The sequence below is a fragment of the Marmota marmota genome, unplaced genomic scaffold, assembly GCF_001458135.2.
Source record: "Marmota marmota marmota unplaced genomic scaffold, marMar, whole genome shotgun sequence".
Lineage (NCBI taxonomy): Eukaryota > Metazoa > Chordata > Mammalia > Rodentia > Sciuridae > Marmota > Marmota marmota.
Window position 1 is genome coordinate 683,560 of NW_026000102.1, and position 19,866 is coordinate 703,425.

The following is a 19,866-nucleotide window of genomic DNA, read 5'->3' on the forward strand; positions in this document are numbered from 1 at the left end:
AAATGCCATTCTCAAAAAAACCAAAAGATCTAGTTCCAGTTTTAAAAAACTACTTATAGAAAAAGTAGCCAACTATAATTTTTCCCCCTTCCTAACCGTATTTTTTTTTCTTACATTCTTTTTTCTAGTTGTAGATGGACACAATAGCCTTATTTTTTTGCGCTCTGAGGATTGAACCGAGGCTCGGCCTAACCTATAAGACGCAAGCGTTGTATCACCGAACTACAACCCCAGTCGCCAACTCTACTTTATTGTCAAGCTTCCAAATAAATGGAGCACTTAAAACAGTGGGGGGTGGGGTGGGGGGGTGAAAGCTCTGGGCTTTGTAACCCAAATCCGAGTTAAGAAACGTTTTACCAAAATTTTTATTCCTGGGACACACAACTGTGCCTGATCGCAAGACACGGTCAAAGACAGAAGAATTCGGCAGTCTGTTAATTCCCCACCCACAAGTGTTAAAGAAGTGACAGAACGTAGGACGAAAGAAACACAGTAAGCAAAAGTAAGAAAAAAAAAACTCAGCCCACAAAAAGAAGAAAGACGGAAAGCACAGCTTACCACAAGTCTAACTTTAGACCACGGAACAGTAGCCCTGCAAAAGCAAGGCCTCAAAAAATTGGTTTAAGACTCAGAATTGTTCCTCTCCACGGAAATCTTTAGTAAAAGGCGAAAGATTTATACGATCTGAAGAGAAACCAGAGTATACCTGCTCACCTCTGCAAACAGTGCTCGGGTAACTGTTATGCCTAGTTCCCTGAGGGTGATTATTTAATCAAAGGTGCTAGTAACACCACCCCTTTTTCAGACAAATGGTGAAACATAAATGTACCTTTCTAGAAAATCTGTTCATGGCAAAAGGAAAATCTAACGAATTTAAAATAGAGAAAAATTACTCGGTGCGCAATGCATTGTGGGTATGTAAATAATCGTCCGGCTGTGGTTTCCGGAAATCCCTTAAATAGTTGGGGCGTTTTTTTGCGCCGGGACACCACTAGGGGGCAGGCAAAGGGAGTCCTGCGGACCATCGGTGGACTGCAACCTCGCGCAACCGGGAAAGCCTGACTGTGTTTGTGGGTTTTGTGGGTTTTTTTGCGGTGGGGGAGAGTGGACTGGGGCTGAACCCAGAGGCGCTCGACCACTGAGCCAACTTTTTATTCTTTGTTTTGAGACAGGGTCTCGTTAAGTTGCTTAGGCCTCGCAATGTTACGGAGTCTTTGGACTTTGTTTTATAACTGGCACTCTGCGCTCTAAATAAATAATTTATTTTGAGCTTAAAAAAAAACAAACAAAAAAAAAAAAACACCAGGGGCTGGGGATGTGGCTCAAGCGGTAGCGCGCTCGCGTGGCATGCGTGTGACCCGGGTTCCATCCTCAGCACCACATACAAACAAAGATGTTGTGTCTGCCGAAAATTAAAAAATAAATATTAAAAACAAACAAACAAACAAACAAACAAAACACCAAAATTTGAGCCCGGCAGTGGCACACGCCTGTAATCCCAGCGACTGGGGAGACTGAGGCAGGAGGATCCCGAGTTGGAGGCCAGTCTCAGCAACTTAGGGAGACCCTCTCCAGGTATAGAGAGGGACAGTATGCCTCTCCTGCCCCCAGTTCTATTGGGGTCCCAAGGAAGTTTCCAGAGAGTCTCGCCTAGGTCCACCTCTTGACTTTTGACTCACTGCAGAACAACAGCAGACTTTCAAGTCCCCGCTGCTGTGACCAGGCTGGGTCACTATGGCCCATGCTGACCAGTTCTAATTGGAACCCTTCCTTACTGATTTTATGGTTGGGGGAATTATCCTTGTCTCTCTGAGTTCTGGGATCCGGTCTGTGTAAGGGTCACAGAAGTCCCCTGCTGCAGGATAACTTGTATGGTTCATTTCTCCTGCAAATAGCAGTTTGCTGTGGAATGTAACCTACCTGGGGACTTGAGCCAGGCAGGGCTGCAGGTAAATCGCCCCATTTTGTATTTTATTTAGGTCTTGCTGAGTTGCTTAGCACCTCACTTTTGCTGAGGCTTGCTTTGAACTCGCAATCCTCCTGCCTCGGCCTCCTGAGCCACTGGGATTATAGGCGTATGCCACCACCCCCAGTGGTAAATTGCTTTATAAAAGTGAAAGTGTTGGGCCGGGGGTTGTGGTTCAGAGGTAGAGCGCTCACCTTGCACGTGTGAGGCACTGGATTCAATTCTCAGCACCACATAAAAATAAATAAAATAAAGGTATCGTATCCATCTACAAAAAAAAAAAAAAAAAAAGTGAAAGGGTTGGGGGGTCCTGCACAGGTGGCCCCAGTTTATAGACTTATTCCCTGACCTCATGCTGCCGCCACTGGCAACTGTCTGTCCCCTATCAACTGGATCAGTTGAAAGCAGTGGTTCTCTGCAGGTGGTCCATGGACCTTCAGAGTCACCTGGGCACCTGTTGGGAGCCCAGCAGGTGGGGCCCACCATCTCTGGGTTCACTGACCTCCAGGTGACTGGGACGCTGACAATCACAGCTGCTACCCACTGGCTGCAGGGTGTTGGCAGGAAGCTTGGGAGAGAAATTAGGAAGCTGAGCGGTTAAGCCCCAGGCCCGGCCCGGCAAGGAGGGAGGGAGGCCTGGGGAAGCGCCCAGGGGTGGCATAAAGCAGGGTGACTCTCAGGTCCTTTGGGAGTCACAGCAGGACAGTCACCTGGACCCATGACGTCTCCTTGGAAGGTGAGGCTGCAGGGTGCTAAGAGGGTGGCAGAGGGTGGGGCTGTCTGCCACCTGCTGGGTGGCAGATTGTGGCCACGCTTTCTCCTGGTGTGTTAGGAGAGTACCCGCCTGTGTGTTGGCCTTTGGGTGGGAGGAGGTGGTGCAGAGGCCGGGGAGAAGGTCCAGGAGGGAGAAGATGGGCTGATGGCAGCAGAGATGGTGGTCGCTGGTGTCAGAGTGAGGACCTCAACTCCAGGGTGACAGAGGGAAGGGGACAGGTCCTTCCACCCTGTGGCCATCATCTCTGGAGCCCCCGTCTTCCCAACCAGCTCCTGCCCTGAGGACCCGGCTGGCCCTGGGCACACACCTCCACACTCCTGATGTGGCTCCATTTCCCACCCCAAGACGCTGCTTTCAAACCCTTTCCCCTCCCCTGCACTCCCAGCTCACCAGCCCTGACTCCAGGGGATTTCACAGGGAGAGTAGACTCTCCCACCCCAAGTCCACAAGCCCCCCAAAGAGACGTAGGAAGAGGTGGAGCCTTGGGTGGGCTTGAGCAGGTGAGTTTGTCCCCTTCCTCCCGCCTGCAGGTGAGGACACAGAGAAGCACCATGGAATGGGCCTCACCGGACGCTGAGTCCACACTGCCTTACCCTGGGCCTCCAGCCTCCAGAGCCGTGGGCAGTCAGTGTCTGGCGTCTACAAATTATCCAGTCTAGGGAATTTTGTTATAGCATCAGGAAAGGACTGAGACCCTCCCTGTTGTCTCCTCCCGCTTGGCTGGACAAGTAGACTAATTTCCCAAACTGAGTGGGGGTCAGGGGACTTTCCTTATAGACTATAAAAATCAGCTTCAACACAGGAAGCAATTTTTACTTTGCATTTCTGTTTTGGAAAAAAAGTTGACAGAGCTGGGTGCAGTGGCCTATACCTGCAGTCTCAGCTGCTTGGGAGGTTGAGGCAGGAGGATGGCAAGTTGGAGGCTAGTCTCAGCAACTTAATGAGGCCCCAAGCAATTTACTGAGGCCCTGCCTCAAAATAAACTATAACGCTGGTGGTATACGCCTGTGATCCCAGAGGCTCGGGAAGCTGAGACAGGAGGAGCAAGAGTTTGAAGCCAGCCTCAGCAAAGGTGAAATGCTAAGCAACTCAGTGAGATCCTGTCTCTAATTAAAAAGTACAAAATTGGGTTGGGGATGTGGTTCAGTGGTTGAGTGCCCCTGAGTTCAATTCCCGGTACCAAAATAAATAAATAAAATATAAACAGGACTGGGGATATAGCTCAGTGGTAAAGCTCCACTGGGTTCAATCCCCAGTATCAAAAAAGAAAACAAAACAAAAAATAATAAATATATAAGTAAATAAATAAAAAGAAACGCAGCCCGCTCCATTCCCCCTGGGATGGCTACCACAAACCAACCCCAAAATCTCCAGTGTTGGGAGGGTGTGGAGAAGTGGGAAGGGGAGAGGACGCAGCTGCTGCGGAAAACCGATGGGTAGCTCTCAGGACGTGAGCTCAAAGGGTCACTAGGGGTCACTAGGGTCACTAGGCCCCCCATGCCTAAGGGTATATCTGAAAATGGGACACAGGGACACACAGACGCTGGAATGTGAAGTCCATAGCAGCATCACTCATGCCAAAAGGCACAGACTCCCGTGCCCACTGCCTGCTGGACCAAAGCCATGGGGTCTGTCCCTGCAAAGGAGCACATTCAGCCTTAAAGAGGAGGGACATTCTGGCTCTGGCTCTGGTACTTCGTGGTGGACTTGGAGGACCGTGCCCAGGGACAGTCCAGCCACAAAGACATCCGTTGCCTGGTTCCACTTACACGGGCTGTCCAGGACGTGCACTTTCATAGACAGTCAGTGGGAGGTCGTCAGGGCCGGGTGAGGAGGGCTTACCCGCTGATGGGCAGCCGTTTCTGATGGGGAGATGCAGGACTTTGGGAAGAGGCAGTGGCCTTGGTTGTACAACACAGTGCAGTTTTTTTTTTTCCCCTTCTTGCAGCTCTGGGGATCAAACCCAGGGTCTCCTGTGCCAGGCAAGCACTCTGCCACTGAGCTCAGCCCTAGTCCTGTGAATTGTACAATGACAGATGGTTAAAGGGCTGTGGGTACAGCTCAGTGGTACAGCAGTTGCCTGGCCTGTGCCTGGCCCAGGGTTCCATCCCCAGCACCTCATTGCCAGCCCGGTTGTTGGTGACTAGGCAGGGGCAGGAGGGAGGGAAGGGGCCGAGCCCTCGCGGATACAGGGGGTGGGAGGCGGGAGTTCTGGAGCCCTGCTGAGGGTCAGTCTCCTAAAAGCGTGGTGCTGAGAGGAGGGCAGAGCTCCTCCATCAGGGGTGATCCTGATGACAACGGGGAGGACTGTGGGACAATATTATGCGACAGAAGGGAGGGCTGTTCACCCAGCCAGGGACTGAAGGAAAGAAGGGGTGGGCACCCTGCGCCTGTCTGAGCCCTTGAACCTGCACAGGGCTTCCCGGGCAGCCAGCCAAGGCCAGCCCGGCACCCCCGGCGCGCCCCGTTTCAGCACCGCGGACAGGGCCGGCCTCGCGTCCAGGGCTCTGCAAGTCCCCCGACCATTCCCAGCCCCGGCTCCCTTGGTGGCCTGCCTGGGCCAGGTGCGCCCTCTTCCTGCCCTGTTGCCCTCCCTGCCCGGCAGGGCTCATGAGGATCCCCGGGGGCGTCTTTCCTTGTCCCTGCGGGACCCTCGGCCGCCAGCGGGGCCCGTGCCTGTGACCCCGCGAGGGGGGAAGGGTTCCAGAAAGGCCGGCTCCGTCCGACGGCGCGGTCCAGGCAGAGCCGAGCCCAGGCCCGGTGCCTGGTGGGGACCAGCGGCCAAGAGGGGCCCGCTGTCCGGGGTTGGAGAGGAAAAGTCGTCTCCCCGTGCTGCTGGGCTCATTGGGAGGGGGCGCGAGGAGGGAAAGGCTGAGGCCGGAGGAGGGCGCAGGGCACCTCCTGGGAAGTCGGGCCAGAGCAGGGGAGGACCGTGTCCCTCAGCCCAGAGTGCACTGTCCTTTCAGGAGCTGTCCCCTATCCCAAGTGCAGCCTGGATCACCTTCCACGCACCTCAAAGCTTCTGTTGCCCCACAGCGTTCTGAGCCAGAATCTAGACCAGGGAGGCCAGACGCCGCCGTGGGCCTTCCCACGCAGATGATGGTAATCACAATTATAATTATATAGAATAAATACATAATAATGTTTATTAGTAGTCGTATTGGGGCTTGAACCCAGAGGTGTTTATCACTGAGTCACATCCCAGCCCTTTTTTATTTTTTATTTGGGACAGGGTCTCACTTAGTTGCTTAGGGCCTCACTAAATTGCTGAAGCTGGTCTCGAACTTGTGATCCTGCTGCCTCAACCTCCTAGCTGCTGGGATGGCAGATGTGCGCCACCTCGCCCAGCGGATGCAGATAATTAGATGCGGCTCCTAAATCACATCAGAATTCAAATCTTGGGCCCTATGAGGCTGTTCTGGGGGTTGCAGGAGGGATGCCCAGAGAGGGTGGGTGGGGTGCTCCTATCAGCACTTCTTCTGAGGTTCCTCCTAGCTCTCCGCCTTCACCAGCCCTGCCCAGGCTAAGGCGACCTGGCGTCCTGGAGAGTGCAGCTTAGTCCTCCAGGGCAGATGACCTATTGCCCCTCTGCAGGCTGGTTCCCACCGCTAACCCAGTTACCCTCCATCATCCACGTGGATAAGTGGGTGAAACAAGAAGCCTCAGGGGTTGGAGTCCTTTCCCCTTGGCTTGGGAGTGTAGAGGGGGCTCTGCAATAGACCTGCTTTCTGGCTCAGTGGTGAACAATTAATCTGTACAGCTCAGAACGTGCCTCCGCAGGGGCAAAAGCCAGGCCCCATGAGATTATAGTAGCCACCCCCAGGTGGCGCTGTCCAGCCTTGGGTAGTCGTCGGACACACGGTGGGATTCCGTGGAACCTCCACTTCTGTCCAAGCCCTGGATCCAGAAACCACCAGGGACACAGCAGGACTGAACAAGAGTGGCTCACTTCTGTGGCAGAGAGGGAGAGAGTACCCGCTGGGAGAGGAAGCTGCGAGAGGGGGCTGGGTGCGGTGGGGAAGCAGGCCAATGCAGCCCTTGGGCATCTCGAGAGATTTTACCCATAGGGAGGGAAACCAGACCAAGGCTAGGGCTATAATTGGTTAAAAAAAGAAAATAGCCGTCACTTATCAGCCCAGAGAGGTGGTGTCTGGGGTTCTGTGGCTTGGACTGTGGGGGTGTTTTGTCTGTATTCAGGCATGACTTTGGAGAGGTCCTGTTTTTGTCTTCATCCATCACAGTCCCAGAGTGGCCTTATGCGATGTTGATGCTCTGTGTAATTGTTCCTTAGCTCCAGGGCTCAGCTGTGAGTGCCAGCCAGCTCTTAGTGGAACTGGTCCTTCTGGACCACAGGACCAGACGGGACAGCCCCCAGATGTCCTGGGCTGCAGCTACAATGATTTTCTTTTTTTTCTTTCCCCTCCCTCTCTCCTTCCCTTCCTTCCTTCCATTTTTCCTCTCTTTTCCTTTCTCCCTCTCTCTCACTTTCTTTCACAGTGCTGGGGATGAAACCCAGGGCCTGGAGCGTGTTAGGCAAGAGCTGTGCCTCTGGGCTGTGTGTACCCCCAGCCTCAGTCACAATTATTTTTTATATGATTTTTTTAGAGAGAGAGAGAGAGAGAGAATTTTAATATTTATTTTTCAGTTTTCAGCGGACACAACATCTTTGTTTGTATGTGGTGCTGAGGATTGAACCTGGGCCGCATGCATGCCAGGCGAGCGCGCTACCGCTTGAGCCACATCCCCAGCCCCTTATATGATTTTTTTTATACAATCAACCCACATTGGCAAAGGCTCTGTCCCTACAAAACCCAGCGAGGGTCTCTGAGAGAGCCATGTTGGACTCATAACAGCAGAGGAGCAGTCGGGGTAGATCATCGACGGCACATAGAATTTTCTGTTTCCCAGAAAAATATCTCAAAGGCTCTTGGGTGACTGTTGTACTGGATCATCCTGCACCCCTGCTATTCCACCTTACCTGCTGACATGTCCACGGGAGCTTGCTGTCACCCCTCCTGCCAGGCGAGCCTTGTCAACAGTGCACGGGTGATTCTTTCTGACTTACACACAGAGACTAACTTCTTCACCGATGGGGTCAAAATTTTATCCCAGGGTGGGCTAACCTGGGCCCTGGACAGTAGCTGGGGGACCCTTCAAAGAGCCCTGTGATCTTGACAGAAAGGGTCCAAGAAAGACCTGGGTCATTTTAGCTGATTGGACAAAGGATTCAATGAACACACTGCTGAATTGAAGTGTGTTCTCGGCAGTGACCCTTCTGAAGATCTGTCAAATTCACACTTATGTTTGTCTCCGAAAGCATTTATTTATTTACCTATTTATTATTTTTGGTCCTTGGAATTGAACCCAGGGGCTTTTATCACTGAGCTACACCTCCAGTCCTTTTATTTTAAAACAGGATCTTGCTAAGTTGCTTAGGTTCTCACTAAGTTGCTGAGGCTGGGCTTGAACTTGCAATCCTCCTGGCTTCAGCCTCCTGAGCTGCTGGGATTGCAGGCATGTGCCACCAAGCCCAGCTCATATTTAATACTTTTTATAGCAAAAATATGTTTGCTGGGTCTGGGGTTGTGGCTTAGCGGTAGAGCGCTTGCCTAGTGTGTGCAATGCCTTGGGTTCGATCCTCAGCCCCACATAAAAATAAATAAACAAAACAAAGGTATTGTGTCCAACTACAATAAAAAAAAATAAGTATTAAAAAACAATGTTTGCTGCAAAAACCATGTGGCCTAGATGCCAGTCAGCAGTGACACTGGCTGTCCCTCTGCCTGTACCAACTGGAGAGCCGTGAGGCGTGGATCAATGCTGTTCCAGTGCTCACACCAGAGGTGGGGAAACTGAAGCTTAGAGGGGGCTAAGGAACTTGTTCAAGGCTGGGCGGGGTGGTACATGCCTATAATCCCAGTGACTGGGGAGGCTGAGGCAGGAGGATCACAAGTTCAAAGTCAGCCTCAGAAACTTATCGAGGCCCTAGGTAACTTCATGAAACACTGTCTCAAAATAAAAAAGGGCTGGGGGTGTGGCTCAGTGATAAAGTGCCCCTGGTTCAATCCCTGGTACCAAAAAAAGAACTTGTTCAGGATCACAGTGCTGATCTGTGAGCACCAGGTGTCGTAGTTTGTATCTTCCCTGAAGTCTCGTGTGTCGGAGGCTTGGCCCTGACCCCTGTGCTACTGGGGCGAGTGGAGGGAAGTTAGGCTGTTGGGGGTGTGCTCTTGAAGGAGGAATTGAGACCCAGCTCCTCCTTTCTCTCTCTCTCTCTCTCTCTCTCTTCCTGGCTACCAGGAAGAGAGCAGCTCTGCTCTGCACACACTCCTGCCATGCTGTGCTGCCTCTCCACAGACCCGAATAATGCCAACAGCCCACCGCGGACTGAAGCCGTGGGCCCAAATAGACCTTTTCTCCTTTTAAGTTGGTTACCTCAGGCATTCTGTCACAGTGACAGAAAGGTGGACAAACACCCACCAGGACAGGCCCTCTGGCTCTAGAGATGGCTTCCACAACCAGCCTGGGATGCCACTTTGTCTTAAGCAGCAGGAGGTGATCCACAGGACTGGATCCTGGGGACCAGGGACATTGATGCTTTTCTCTGGGTCTGAACCTCCCTCCTTGCTCCTTCAAGGTCACAGGGAGAACTCGTGTGTTGTGGCCTGAGCCACATAGGCCCACACAGGACACACGTGATAGGTGTTAGCGATGGGGACTGCCCTGGTTCCCCCTTTTCCTCCCCAGGGCTGAGCTGCCCGCTTCTCCCAGGTTCCTGTCCCCACATTAATGGGAGCTGCAGTCGGGAGCCAGCCAGCCCTGGGAGAGCAAAGATGGGGGAGACTGGAAGTCACATGGCCCCGGCTCACAAATAGCGTTGTTAGGAAAATTGGGGGCTCACCAGAAAAATAGGGATGACACGGCCTCAGCTGGCCCCTCTGGTCTTTTCTGGACTTCTGTCCAGCTTATGGCGGTCAGCCAGCCTTCCTCCTGGCCTGGCCCTCAGTGGAGCCTCCATCCAGGCCTCCCTGCATGCAGCCACCTGGCCACCCACCCACCACCCCTACACGGTCAGGCTCCTGCTTTGAGCCTTCCAGCTGACGCTCTCTGAGGTTCCAGAGAGAAGAACGGGTTCACAGGGTCAAGGGTAAGCGCTAACCTGAGAGGCCCCGGCTCCCCTCCCTGCCCTTGGTCTGTAGGAGGCTATCACAGATCTCCAGCAGGTGGCGCTAAAGGCCCTCTCCTCACGGGGTGACCCGCCCACTACCTCCTTGCTGCTGACCAGAACTGGAAAAGATAGGTCAGCCGCCTAGCCTGAGGCCACCTGAGTCCTTCCCCACCCAGCCCCAGGTTAGTAGGCAAGGCAGAGGAGCGCTCCCAAGAGATCCTGCCATGACAGCCGCACTAACAGCTCCTTTAGGGACACCACTGCCGGTTCTAGTGACTCACAGTGGGGATGAGGGGAAATTCCACGTTACTTCAAGAACAATCACTTCTTTTAGAAAAAGCTGGACAAGATAAGCACCGTAACGTTAATGTGAGGTCAGTGACTTTTTTTTTGTGGTGCTGGGGATTGAACCCAGGGCCTTGTGCCTGTGAGGCAAGCCCTCTACCCACTGAGCTATATCCCCAGCCCCTTGGTGACCTTTTTAAAGAATAGCAAAACCCAGTCTTGGGTTCCCTGGGAAAGGCCAGGTGTGGCTCCCCTGGCAAAGCTGTGCCTGGGGCACCTGGTTCTGAAATGGGCAGCAGAATATCACAGGCTCCCGACAGGGGACCCAAGTCCAAGGTACAGTGAGTGACCAAGTCAGACGAGTGGGCAGGAGCAGAGCCAGGAGTCCAGATGCTTCCAAAGTGTGTCTGTGGCCTGGGAAAGAAGACACCAAGTCTGGGCTGGAGGCACAGCTCAGGGGCAGAGCGCAGGCCTCACGCGCAGCAAGGCCTTGGGACAGGTGGGCAGAGCCGGTGGGGGGGGCTGTCTTTGGTCCCATGTAGCTTCTCTGGGCCTCCTTTAGAGGACCAGGTGGTCTACAGGTTGACAGCAAACCGGTTTGTTGCTGCCTGATGGAAGGACCCCAGTAGGAGGCCCTAGGTTCCCTTCCCTGATGGGGGTCTCAGTTCTCAGGGTCCCCAGAGGTGGGCAAGCCACAGTGGTACGAGGGCACTTAGGAGATTATGAGTTAGGGCAGGGGAGATGCAGGGGCGTGTGGGTGGGCAGGGTGGCCTCGTGGGGTGGGGCAGGTCTCAGATGGAGACTCCCAGGGTTGACACTGGAATCTGTCCGTCACCAACGCCTGGCTGACCCTTCTTTGCTGCATTCCGAGAGTGCCCTGTGGAGGGACAGAGCCGTCTTTGGATCTGCACAAATCTCTGTGTCACATGCCCCATCAGCACCTCCGCAACCTCTTCTCTGCCTCAGCTTTCCTCAGGGTCTAGAGCAGGGAGCTGGAGTCCAGGTGACGGGGGTGGGCCAACCCTTCTGGGATCCGTGGCTCCCAGCCCTGACTGTCCCACCCCCTCCCTCGTCCCCAGTCATCTTGACACAGCAGCGTGGAACCAGAGACCCCAGTTGCTGCTGGACACCAGCAAAGCGCTTCCCTGGTCTGGGCCTTAGGTTTCCTTGTCCATCAGATGGGTACAGCTGACTTGCCCAGGCTGCCTCCAGGGCTGGGGTGACAGTGGGACCACACAGTGTGCCTTGTAAACAAGGGAAACAGCACGTCAGCCACTGCTGCCTCTCCGTGCCTCTCCCCAGCTCGATGCAGTCTGCAGACATGTTTTGTTTGAAAAATTCAGCAGTAAAATCTTTTTAATTAAAAAATTTTTTTACTGGCATTAAAAATATCAGATTCTGGGGCTGGGGTTGTGGCTAGGAGGTAGAGCGCTTGCCTGGCATGCATGAGGCACTGGGTTCAATCCTCAGCACCATGTAAAGCAAAATAAAGACATTGTATCCACCTATATGTAAAAAATAAGTATTAAAAAATATCAGATTCTTCCACAGGATTTTAAAGAATTTACTTCCTTGTCTGACTGTACAGAAATATTCCCACAAGGTAACCCTCAGGCTCTTCAAGCTGCTTCAGTCTCCAGAGCACCCTCCATGTCCTGTCATGTCCCCAGCCAGGCTGAGGGTCAGGCGCTGTGTGTCACGTGGCTGGTTTCACCCATTGCACCACTCACCTGGCCCCCGTCTGAGTCTGCAGCCTTTGCATTATTTAAATGGGAGGCACTGGGTGGCGGTCACTCCCTCTGGTCATTTTCAGGCTGGGCAGCCCCTGCCTTCCCAGGCTCTCTCTGGCCCTGTGCATGGATAGAGCACATGGGACAGACAGGGCTGTTGGGGACAGGGCAGCTGGCTGAGCCTTCCCAGGACGTGATGCCCCTCCCTGGCTGTTTCCTGAAAGCACCTTCTTTGCCCAGGTGTGGCCTGCACCATGACCTTCTCGCAGAGCCGTCACCTCTGAGCCAGGCTCCAGTTCCTTCCTGGAATCCCACCTGGGGCTTGGACCTTTGGAGCAGTGTTTTCATCCATCACTAGTTTGCTGTGTGACCTCAGGCAACCTAGACAGAACCTCTGGTCTGCTTGGTAGAAGAACTGAGTGGAGGGCCGAGACAAAGGCAAAGGGGAGAGGCCATCGCAGGGATCAAAGAGCATTCAGGTAGGAGAACCACGCGCACCACGAGGCAAGGGCTGGGAGCCGCATTTCCTGAGTTTAAATTCCTGTTCCACCTTTTGGCACTTGGGGACAATTATAGTACCCACCTCGACAAGGTAGTTGAGGGAGTCAAATGAAACCATCCACGAGAAGCACCTGTCACCCACAGCAAGTCCCCAGGAAACACTTAGCAATTGTCATTGTTGGGACAAGAGGGTGCAGAACCCGAGAAGGCAACGGAGGCTCCCCTGGGCCGAGCTACCCACTCACCCTGGGTCCCACAGGTGGGGCTGGGTGAGTTGGCACCTTGGTTTTCAGGGGGTGGAACCTGGATTGGGTCATATGAATCCATGATGTCCCTGAGGAAGGCAGATGGACGAGGAAGAGGGGTGAGCACTGACCGTGCCCTGCCCAGTGTCGCTGCCAACGTGGGGGCTGTGAGCTGCGCTGGCCAGAGGTGGGTCCTCTGGGTCCAGCGTCACAAACACACCAGGGACACGGCTCCCCCACGGAGACCCATACAAGGCCTTGGGCTTGAGCGGACCAACTTGGATCACGGGGACGCAGGGGGTTCACCTTCTCCAAGGAGGGGGCAGGAACATAGGGGAAAACAGGGAGCTATTTCGAGAGGTGTCGAAGGCCGGAACACTAAAATTAGAGCCTCGGTTCCTAAAAAGACATTGGCGCCAACCAAGGTCTTGGAGAGGGGCTCTTCAGCACGGAATGTGACCCCAGGAAGCACTCCCGCGGGCCTGGGCAATGAGGTCAGCCTGCAAGGCCAATGGCACCGCCCAATGGCTGGTGGTCCCGGGCACCTCTCCCCTGGCCAGCCCTGCCCGCACACCCTGGAGCTGCTTCAGCCGCTTCCCGGCTGCGCCAGGCCAGCGCCAAGGCGAGGGGCAGAGCCGCCCGTTCCCGGTGCTGACTGACCTTCCAGCCGTGGCTTTCCTTTTTTGACCGTCCTTTTTGCTTTCTGCTCTACTCTGGGGGTGCGGGTGGAGGGGGGGATGCCCAGGTAGCCATCTGGCAGCCTGGTGCTCAGCCCAGGAGCCCTGAGGGCCTGGGAGTCCCAGCCCAGCCGGCCTCGGGTCAGGAAGCTCAAGACTTCTTCCCCACCTTGGTCTCTAGGCTCCCAGCACTCCACCCTCAGGGACATGGCCGCGGGGGCAGCAGGAGAAGTCCCATGAAGTCAGCCTCTGGATGGGACACCGAGGGCCCGCAGCCTTGCTGCACAGAGACGACTCCTCTCCGGCTCTCCAGGGCCTGGCCTGCCATCCAAGGCCTGTCCTTGTCCTTTCCTTTTATCCTAAGGTTTTTTCCAAGGCAGGAAGGGTAGCAAGTGGGACCTGTTGGCCTATTTCTGTTCAGTTTAGTGGCTGCCCACGGCCCCTGGTGAGACCTGACTCCCACAGTCAAGGAGGCCCCACAGAGCTCGGCCCTGCTCACCCCTCACCCCAGGCCCAGGCCCACGGTCATCGCTCTTGTCCACCAACACACCGAGTGCCTTTCACAGGGCCTGTCCACAGCCCTCCCTCTCCTTCCTCTTAGATGCCACCTCTTCAGAAAGGCCTTCCCAGGCCCTCCGGAGAGGCTTATTCTCTTTCCGTTTCCGCAGGACCCTTCTCTCCTTTGGTGATACATCAGCTCCATGCAGAGCACTGGGGGCTCCCCACTGTGACTCCAGGACTCGGGGCTCAATAGCTGCTGGAAAACACAAATTGAGACAGAGCCCAAGAGGGCAGTGCCTCTGTCACACTTGGACAGAGGGGCCCAGAGTGCGGGGAAGTGGCTGGGCCCCATTGGAGATGCGCCCCCCGGGAAAAGGAGACGTACCTCACATCCACCACGGAGGCAGCCAGATGATACGGTGGGGGCTCAGCTGAACCAGGGCCTGGGGACAGTCTGCATGCTCACCACATGGGTGACGGGTGGCTCGCTGGCTTCCTGTCCCTGGCAGCCTGGTTCCATGAGACTCAGGCAGAAGTGGACAAGCAGGTGGGCGTGGAGTCAAGGCTGGGAAGCCCCCAGAGCATCGGGGCAGAAGTGGGGGGGCACCGAGGAAGACGACAGGCACATCTCCCCCCAGCCTGGCCCCTCGTTCTCCCTGAGGCCCCAGGCCCCTAGTCTGAACTTCCAGGTTGCCATGCCATGCTTGGGGGCTTTCCATTATTTTTCTACCACTGACTCCTGAGTTTGGGTGGGTCCCGGTGAGATCTGGCCCTTGTAATTAATGAAATAGCAAAATGACAACAACTACAGTTGGTCTTTCTCTTTTTCTTGACTCACACATTTCTGAGGACAGGGAGGGGCATTTGAGGTATTTGCAGAGTGCATGGTGGGTGTTGTGGGTGTTGGCTGGGCCCCTCTCACCCAGGGAGTGGGGCAGGGCAGGACGGGTCAGTCTCGAAAGCAGGAGGCCTCTGCACCTCCATGGTCACCTGTCTTGGGCCGACCTCCGCTTCTCTCCCGGCTTTTCTAGCTCTTCTACCAGGGATGGCCAAGGAGCTCACGGATCTTGTCACCCATTCTGTGGACGGGGCAGGAGGGTCCTCTGAACTCCACACGCTCCAGGCTGCTGTGAGCCAGGTGTGGGTCACCGAGCCCGGGGCCGGGGACGCTCTCTGGCCACACTGCATACCTGCAGCTGCCCTGAGTCCCGCGTGGGGAGGGGGCTGTAGAATCTGGGCAATGTGAGAGCAGCCGACAGCACTTCACACCAGCTGTGGTGGCCAAGTGACTTCCATGTGACTCCTCCAGGTCTAAAGAAAAAAAGTATTCAGGGGTGGCGGGGGTTGGGGCACCCAGATCTTGTCTCCAAACTCTGGGCCTGAGAAGCTGGGCAGGCAACACCCAGAGACCAAATTCAGTGGTCAAGGCGGATCATCAATAGTCACCTCCTTGGTCTTCCAGGGACCATAAGACTAAGGCAGAATAATTGTAACAATCATGGTGACAGATTGCAACTGGGGGGTACAGTGTGACAAGCCGAGCACAGGGCAGGTGTCACCCATTCAGCCATCAAGAAAAACCTCATGAATTAGGAGGGCCGTGAATTCAAGGCCGTCCCAGGCAACATAGCAAGACCTTTTTAAAAACAAACAAGCCCCTCCCCCGGGATACCTGTCACCCCCAGGAACCCTGAGGCTGAAGCCCCAGAGACGAGCCGGCGGTGGTGCAGGCGGGAGTTGATTTTGGCGTATCATTCAGACCCCCAGAGCCGGATTCCATTCCTGGGAACTCACCTACCAGCTCCCCTGGCCACGCGGCCCCAAGGCGTTCTCCATCAGAACAGGAAACTCCCAGCCACACGAGCTCAGGGCGCTGGCGCCCACAGATTACCTGTGTCATCCAGTAGCAGTCTGAGGTGCTGAAGGAAGGTCCCCACCTGTGAGTGGCAACCTTGGCAGGGAGCCAAAGCCGGGGCTTCTGCTGCAGGAAGAGGGGAGGAAGCCGGTGGGAGCCTGAACTCCAGGTTCTGCGGAGCCCCCCTGGTGGCCGTGCAACCCTACCGTTGCCTGGAGCTGTCATGACAAAGTCCCATAGATTAGGTGATTTAAACACCAGGAATTCCTTGTCTCCCAGTTCTAGTGGCTGAAGTCAGAGACCAAGGCCTGGGACCTGTCCCCTCCCCCTCAGCTGCTGGACTTTGTGTTCCTGGACTCCTGGGTCTCTGATCTCAGCCTTCGCCCCCACATGAGGGTCCCCTGTGTGGTATGTCCTCTATGTCCTCTCTTATAATGATATGCCAGCTATATTGGATTAGGGCACAATCTAATGAGTTCATTTATGTACTTTTACTTTTTTGCAGTGCCGGGAATTGAACCCAGGTCCTGCAACTGCTAGGCAAGCTCTCTACCACTGAGCTACATCCCCAGCCCTTTTTATTTTTTATTTTGAGAAACATTCTTGCTAAGTTGCCCAGGCTGGCCTCAAACTTGCCATCCTCCTGCCTCAGCCTCCAGAGTAGTTGTAATGATAGGCGTGTGCCCATGCCCAGCGGGTTCATTTTACCTTGATTACTTCTGAAAAGACCCTTTCTTCAAATAAGGTCACCTTCTGTGGTACTGGGGCTTTGGGGTTCAACATAGCTTTTCTAAGGGACATAATTTAAACCATAAAGATGACTTCAGGTAAGTTGGGCAAATGCTCTGAGCCTCACTTTACTTACCTGTAAAATGGGGTTAGTAATCGTTCCTCCTCCTCACCCAGAGCTGCTGTGTGGGAGCACCGCCGGGAGGAGCATCACCTGCAGGAACTGTAGCACCCAGCTCATTGTTGGCACCCTGGAAACAACGGCTGTAACTCCCCTGTTGTTCCTAGAATGAACTTGGCCTAAGGCATGGAGTACCTGCATGGACACCTGAAGAGCGGGGAAGTGCCAGCACTGGGGACATTCGGGCTCGCCTGGTCTTCTGGGAGGCCTTTGACAGGCGACCCTGGTCCTTGTCTGGGCTCCAGCAGGGCTTGGACTGGCCTTAGCCCCTCTGGGCGAGGCACTTGGAGGCCCCCTTCCAGACTTGCTCCCGTGTTCGGCTCGGGGCTTCTCAACTCCGGCACTAACGATGCCTGGGCTGGGTTGGGTGCTCCTGAGCGTGATGGGGTGTTGAGCTGCCCCTGGGCATCTGCCCATGGGATATAGGTAGCCCCCCTCCCTGGTGGCAACAGGAGATAACACATTGGACATCACCAAATGTGTCTGGAGGGACAAAACCACTCTCTGGGGTTGCAGGGTGCCTTGGGAAGGGTCCCCAGGATGCTGAGCCTTCCCGACAATCATGGTTGAATTCTGTCTACTCCCTGCTGGCTTCTCTCTGGCCGCCCACACACTGATCCCTTGGAGAACAGAAGAAATCGTCTGGAAATGAGGGCCCCGGACGGCATTTGAGGCAGGAGAACATCACCACGGTGGACTTGCCCCGTGGACTTGCCCCACGTGCGGCCAACCCTCCGTCCCTCTCCTGCTGCTGCAAGCCTGGCTCCCTAGGGTCACCTCAAGGTGGCCTGAGCTTGGCTGTAAACAGGCAGCAGGAAGCTCCGAGCGTGTGGGGCGGAGGCCCTGGACTCCTGGCTTGCGGCAGCTGCAGACCCGGCGCTGACAGCCCCAACTTATCAGGGCTGGAGGCCCAGGCTCCAGATCCGCAGCTTGTGGGGTTTATCAGCTGCTAGAGTGACAGAGCTTGCAGCAATCCTGCTGCCACTGTGGGTGCTGACAGCCAGGAGCTGGGTGGCAGAAGCAGCTTCCCATGGCCTCCCGAGCCCAGGCACAAGGCGAGGCAGGAGGGGTTTAAAGGAAGTCACCATGTGGGGACGAGAGAGAAAGAGAGGAGTGGAGGGCTTGCTTTCTCTCCACCCAGGGACACCATCACTGAGCCACCTCCCCAGCCCTTTTTACTTTTTGAGACAGGGTCTTGCTGAGTTGCTTAGGACTTCACTCAATTTGCTGAGGCTGGCCTTGAACTTGCAACCTCCTGTCTCAGCCTCCCAAGCTACAGCAGCTACAGTCATGAGCCACCACGTCCTGCTTATTTGCCACGTCAAATTTATTTCTTCCTTCCTCTATCTGCCCCCCACTCTCCGCCTTTCTTTCCTTCTGTCTCTGCAGCATTAGAGATTGGACACAATCTGGCAGTGACGACCAGCGCTCTACGGCTGAGCTACATCCCTAGCCTCGAATCACTTTAAAAGGGGTGAGGATTTTTCCCACCACCTGACCTGTCTGGGTAACCATCCTCTTGCCCCTTGTGGCTAACACATTTTCAAGCATTTTGTGGCTTAAAAACAATACAAAATTATCTTACAGTTCCAGACCAGAAGAGTGGGTCAGCACCACTGGGCTCAATCAGACAGGAAGGGCCTTGCTCCCTCCTGGGGCTACAGGGGAGTGTCCTTTCTGTCTCTTCCAGTGTCTGGGGCTGCAGGTGGCCTTGGCTGGTGGCTGCGTCACGTCCATTCCTGCTTCAGTTGCTTCCCACTGCCCTTTGGCTGCCCTGTGTAGGGCTAGCTCCTCTGCCTCCTCTCGTGGGGACGCTTTTGCATGAGGAGTTCCCCTGGATGATCCAGGACAATCTCCCCATCTTGAATCCTTCATGAAGGATCTTAGTGAAGCATCTTAATTCTGCCACCTTATCTGGCAAAGACCTTTTGTTCCTCAGGTACAGTGACATTCCCAGGCTGCAGGGATTCAGGTGAGGCATCTTCTGGGGCCTTTAATCCGCCCACTCTGCACCCCATCTCGGCGCCCTGGCCTTCCAAGGCTCCTCAGCCTGCCCTTTTCTCTGGCTCCTTCTCCCACCTTGGGACTCAATTAAAATGTCACCTCTGTGGAAAGAGCTTCTGGCCCATTCCAACGCGAGGTGGCCTTTCCTGTTCCCGCCTGAGCCTGGCCGGCAGCAGTTGCACAACACCCCGAGTTGGTGAAAGAGGACTAGAAGTCCCGGCTGAACGCCGATGGCCGGAGGGGATGGAGGGGACGCTGGGATTCCCACACCTGGAACATTCCCTGAGCCCTTCCCTGCCTTTGTTCTCTGCATCTGGACAGAGTCAGCCCCGGGCACTGAGATGCAGACAAGGACTGTCCAGGCTGGACAGAGCCTGTGGTATATCTGCGCTGGCCCCTAGGCCTTTCCCCCACCAAAGCCTGGGCAGGGGTGTGGGTGGCTGCACTTATGTCCACGGCAGGCCAGGGACAGGAGAGATCACCGAAGGGCCCTGTCTGGCAGCAGTCACCAGCAGAAGGCCACCTTCCTGATACATTCGGGAACCCCTTGGGGACAGAGTGGTGGGTGAGAGCAGAGACTGGCATTGGCCTGACTGGCCACCACCACCTCCTGGTGTGTGTTGGGGGGCACCCAGTGTGATTAAATAAGAGCCTCTGTCAGGGCACTGATGGGCCCAGGCTCTGCTCCCGAGGTCAAAGGAAGCAGGACGCCAACCCCGTGTGCTCCCTGCAGTCACCTTGGAGTGTTTCCCGGCCTGGGGGGGGGGGGGCTCTGGGTGTCCGTGTGACACAGGAAGGGAGGAGGGTTCCTGGACCTCAGGTTCCTTTTCTGAATGAATCTTAAAGTCTCCTTCATGGTTGTTTGTTTGCTTTTGAGACCAAGAATAGCTGAGGTGCTGGGTGACAGGGGTCACCCCAGGGGACATAAAACTGAAAACTCGCCCAGGCAGAAACTGACAGAGCTGCAGGGCCCTGGGAGCTGGCCCTCGGGACTGGTGAAGTCGGCAGGGGACCATGTGGCTGGGTGGGGACAGTGAGCGTGAGCCTTACCCCAGGGTCAGAAGAGCCAAAGAGACTAATGGGGTCCCAAGAGCAGCTGTCATCTGTCACTGCTGGTGAATGACAGTATTTTAAATTATCCTTCAAAAGCCTGGAATTCTGTCCAAAGCCACTTCATATCAAGCAAAAAAAACAAAAAATCCTACCACAAGGGACTTCAGAATCACCAACGGGGGACAACCAAGCTGTG

The 19,866-nt window shown here is 54.9% G+C and overlaps 2 long non-coding RNA genes and 1 other non-coding gene across 11 annotated transcripts; 1 reads left to right on the forward strand and 2 right to left on the reverse strand.

Annotated features, from left to right (window-relative positions):
* The first annotated feature begins 540 nt into the window (after positions 1–540).
* On the forward strand, positions 541–15,872 carry LOC125610770. The gene is made up of 4 exons (XR_007340768.1): positions 541–700; positions 1,641–1,643; positions 13,865–13,871; positions 15,861–15,872. It is a non-coding gene; the product is annotated as an uncharacterized LOC125610770 (long non-coding RNA).
* Positions 589–704, reverse strand: LOC125610814. The gene has a single exon (XR_007340872.1). It is a non-coding gene; the product is annotated as a U5 spliceosomal RNA (small nuclear RNA).
* Positions 11,743–19,423, reverse strand: LOC125610769. 9 transcript variants are annotated; one of them, XR_007340766.1, is made up of 7 exons: positions 16,749–19,420; positions 16,569–16,646; positions 15,643–15,829; positions 15,039–15,159; positions 14,839–14,927; positions 14,234–14,620; positions 11,743–14,104 (listed from the first exon to the last, which is right to left on the reverse strand). It is a non-coding gene; the product is annotated as an uncharacterized LOC125610769 (long non-coding RNA). The 9 variants fall into 9 exon arrangements; XR_007340764.1 differs by having other exon boundaries at positions 14,234–14,927; positions 16,749–19,423; XR_007340760.1 differs by having other exon boundaries at positions 14,839–15,159; positions 16,749–19,417.
* Between the last annotated feature and the right edge of the window lie 443 nt (positions 19,424–19,866).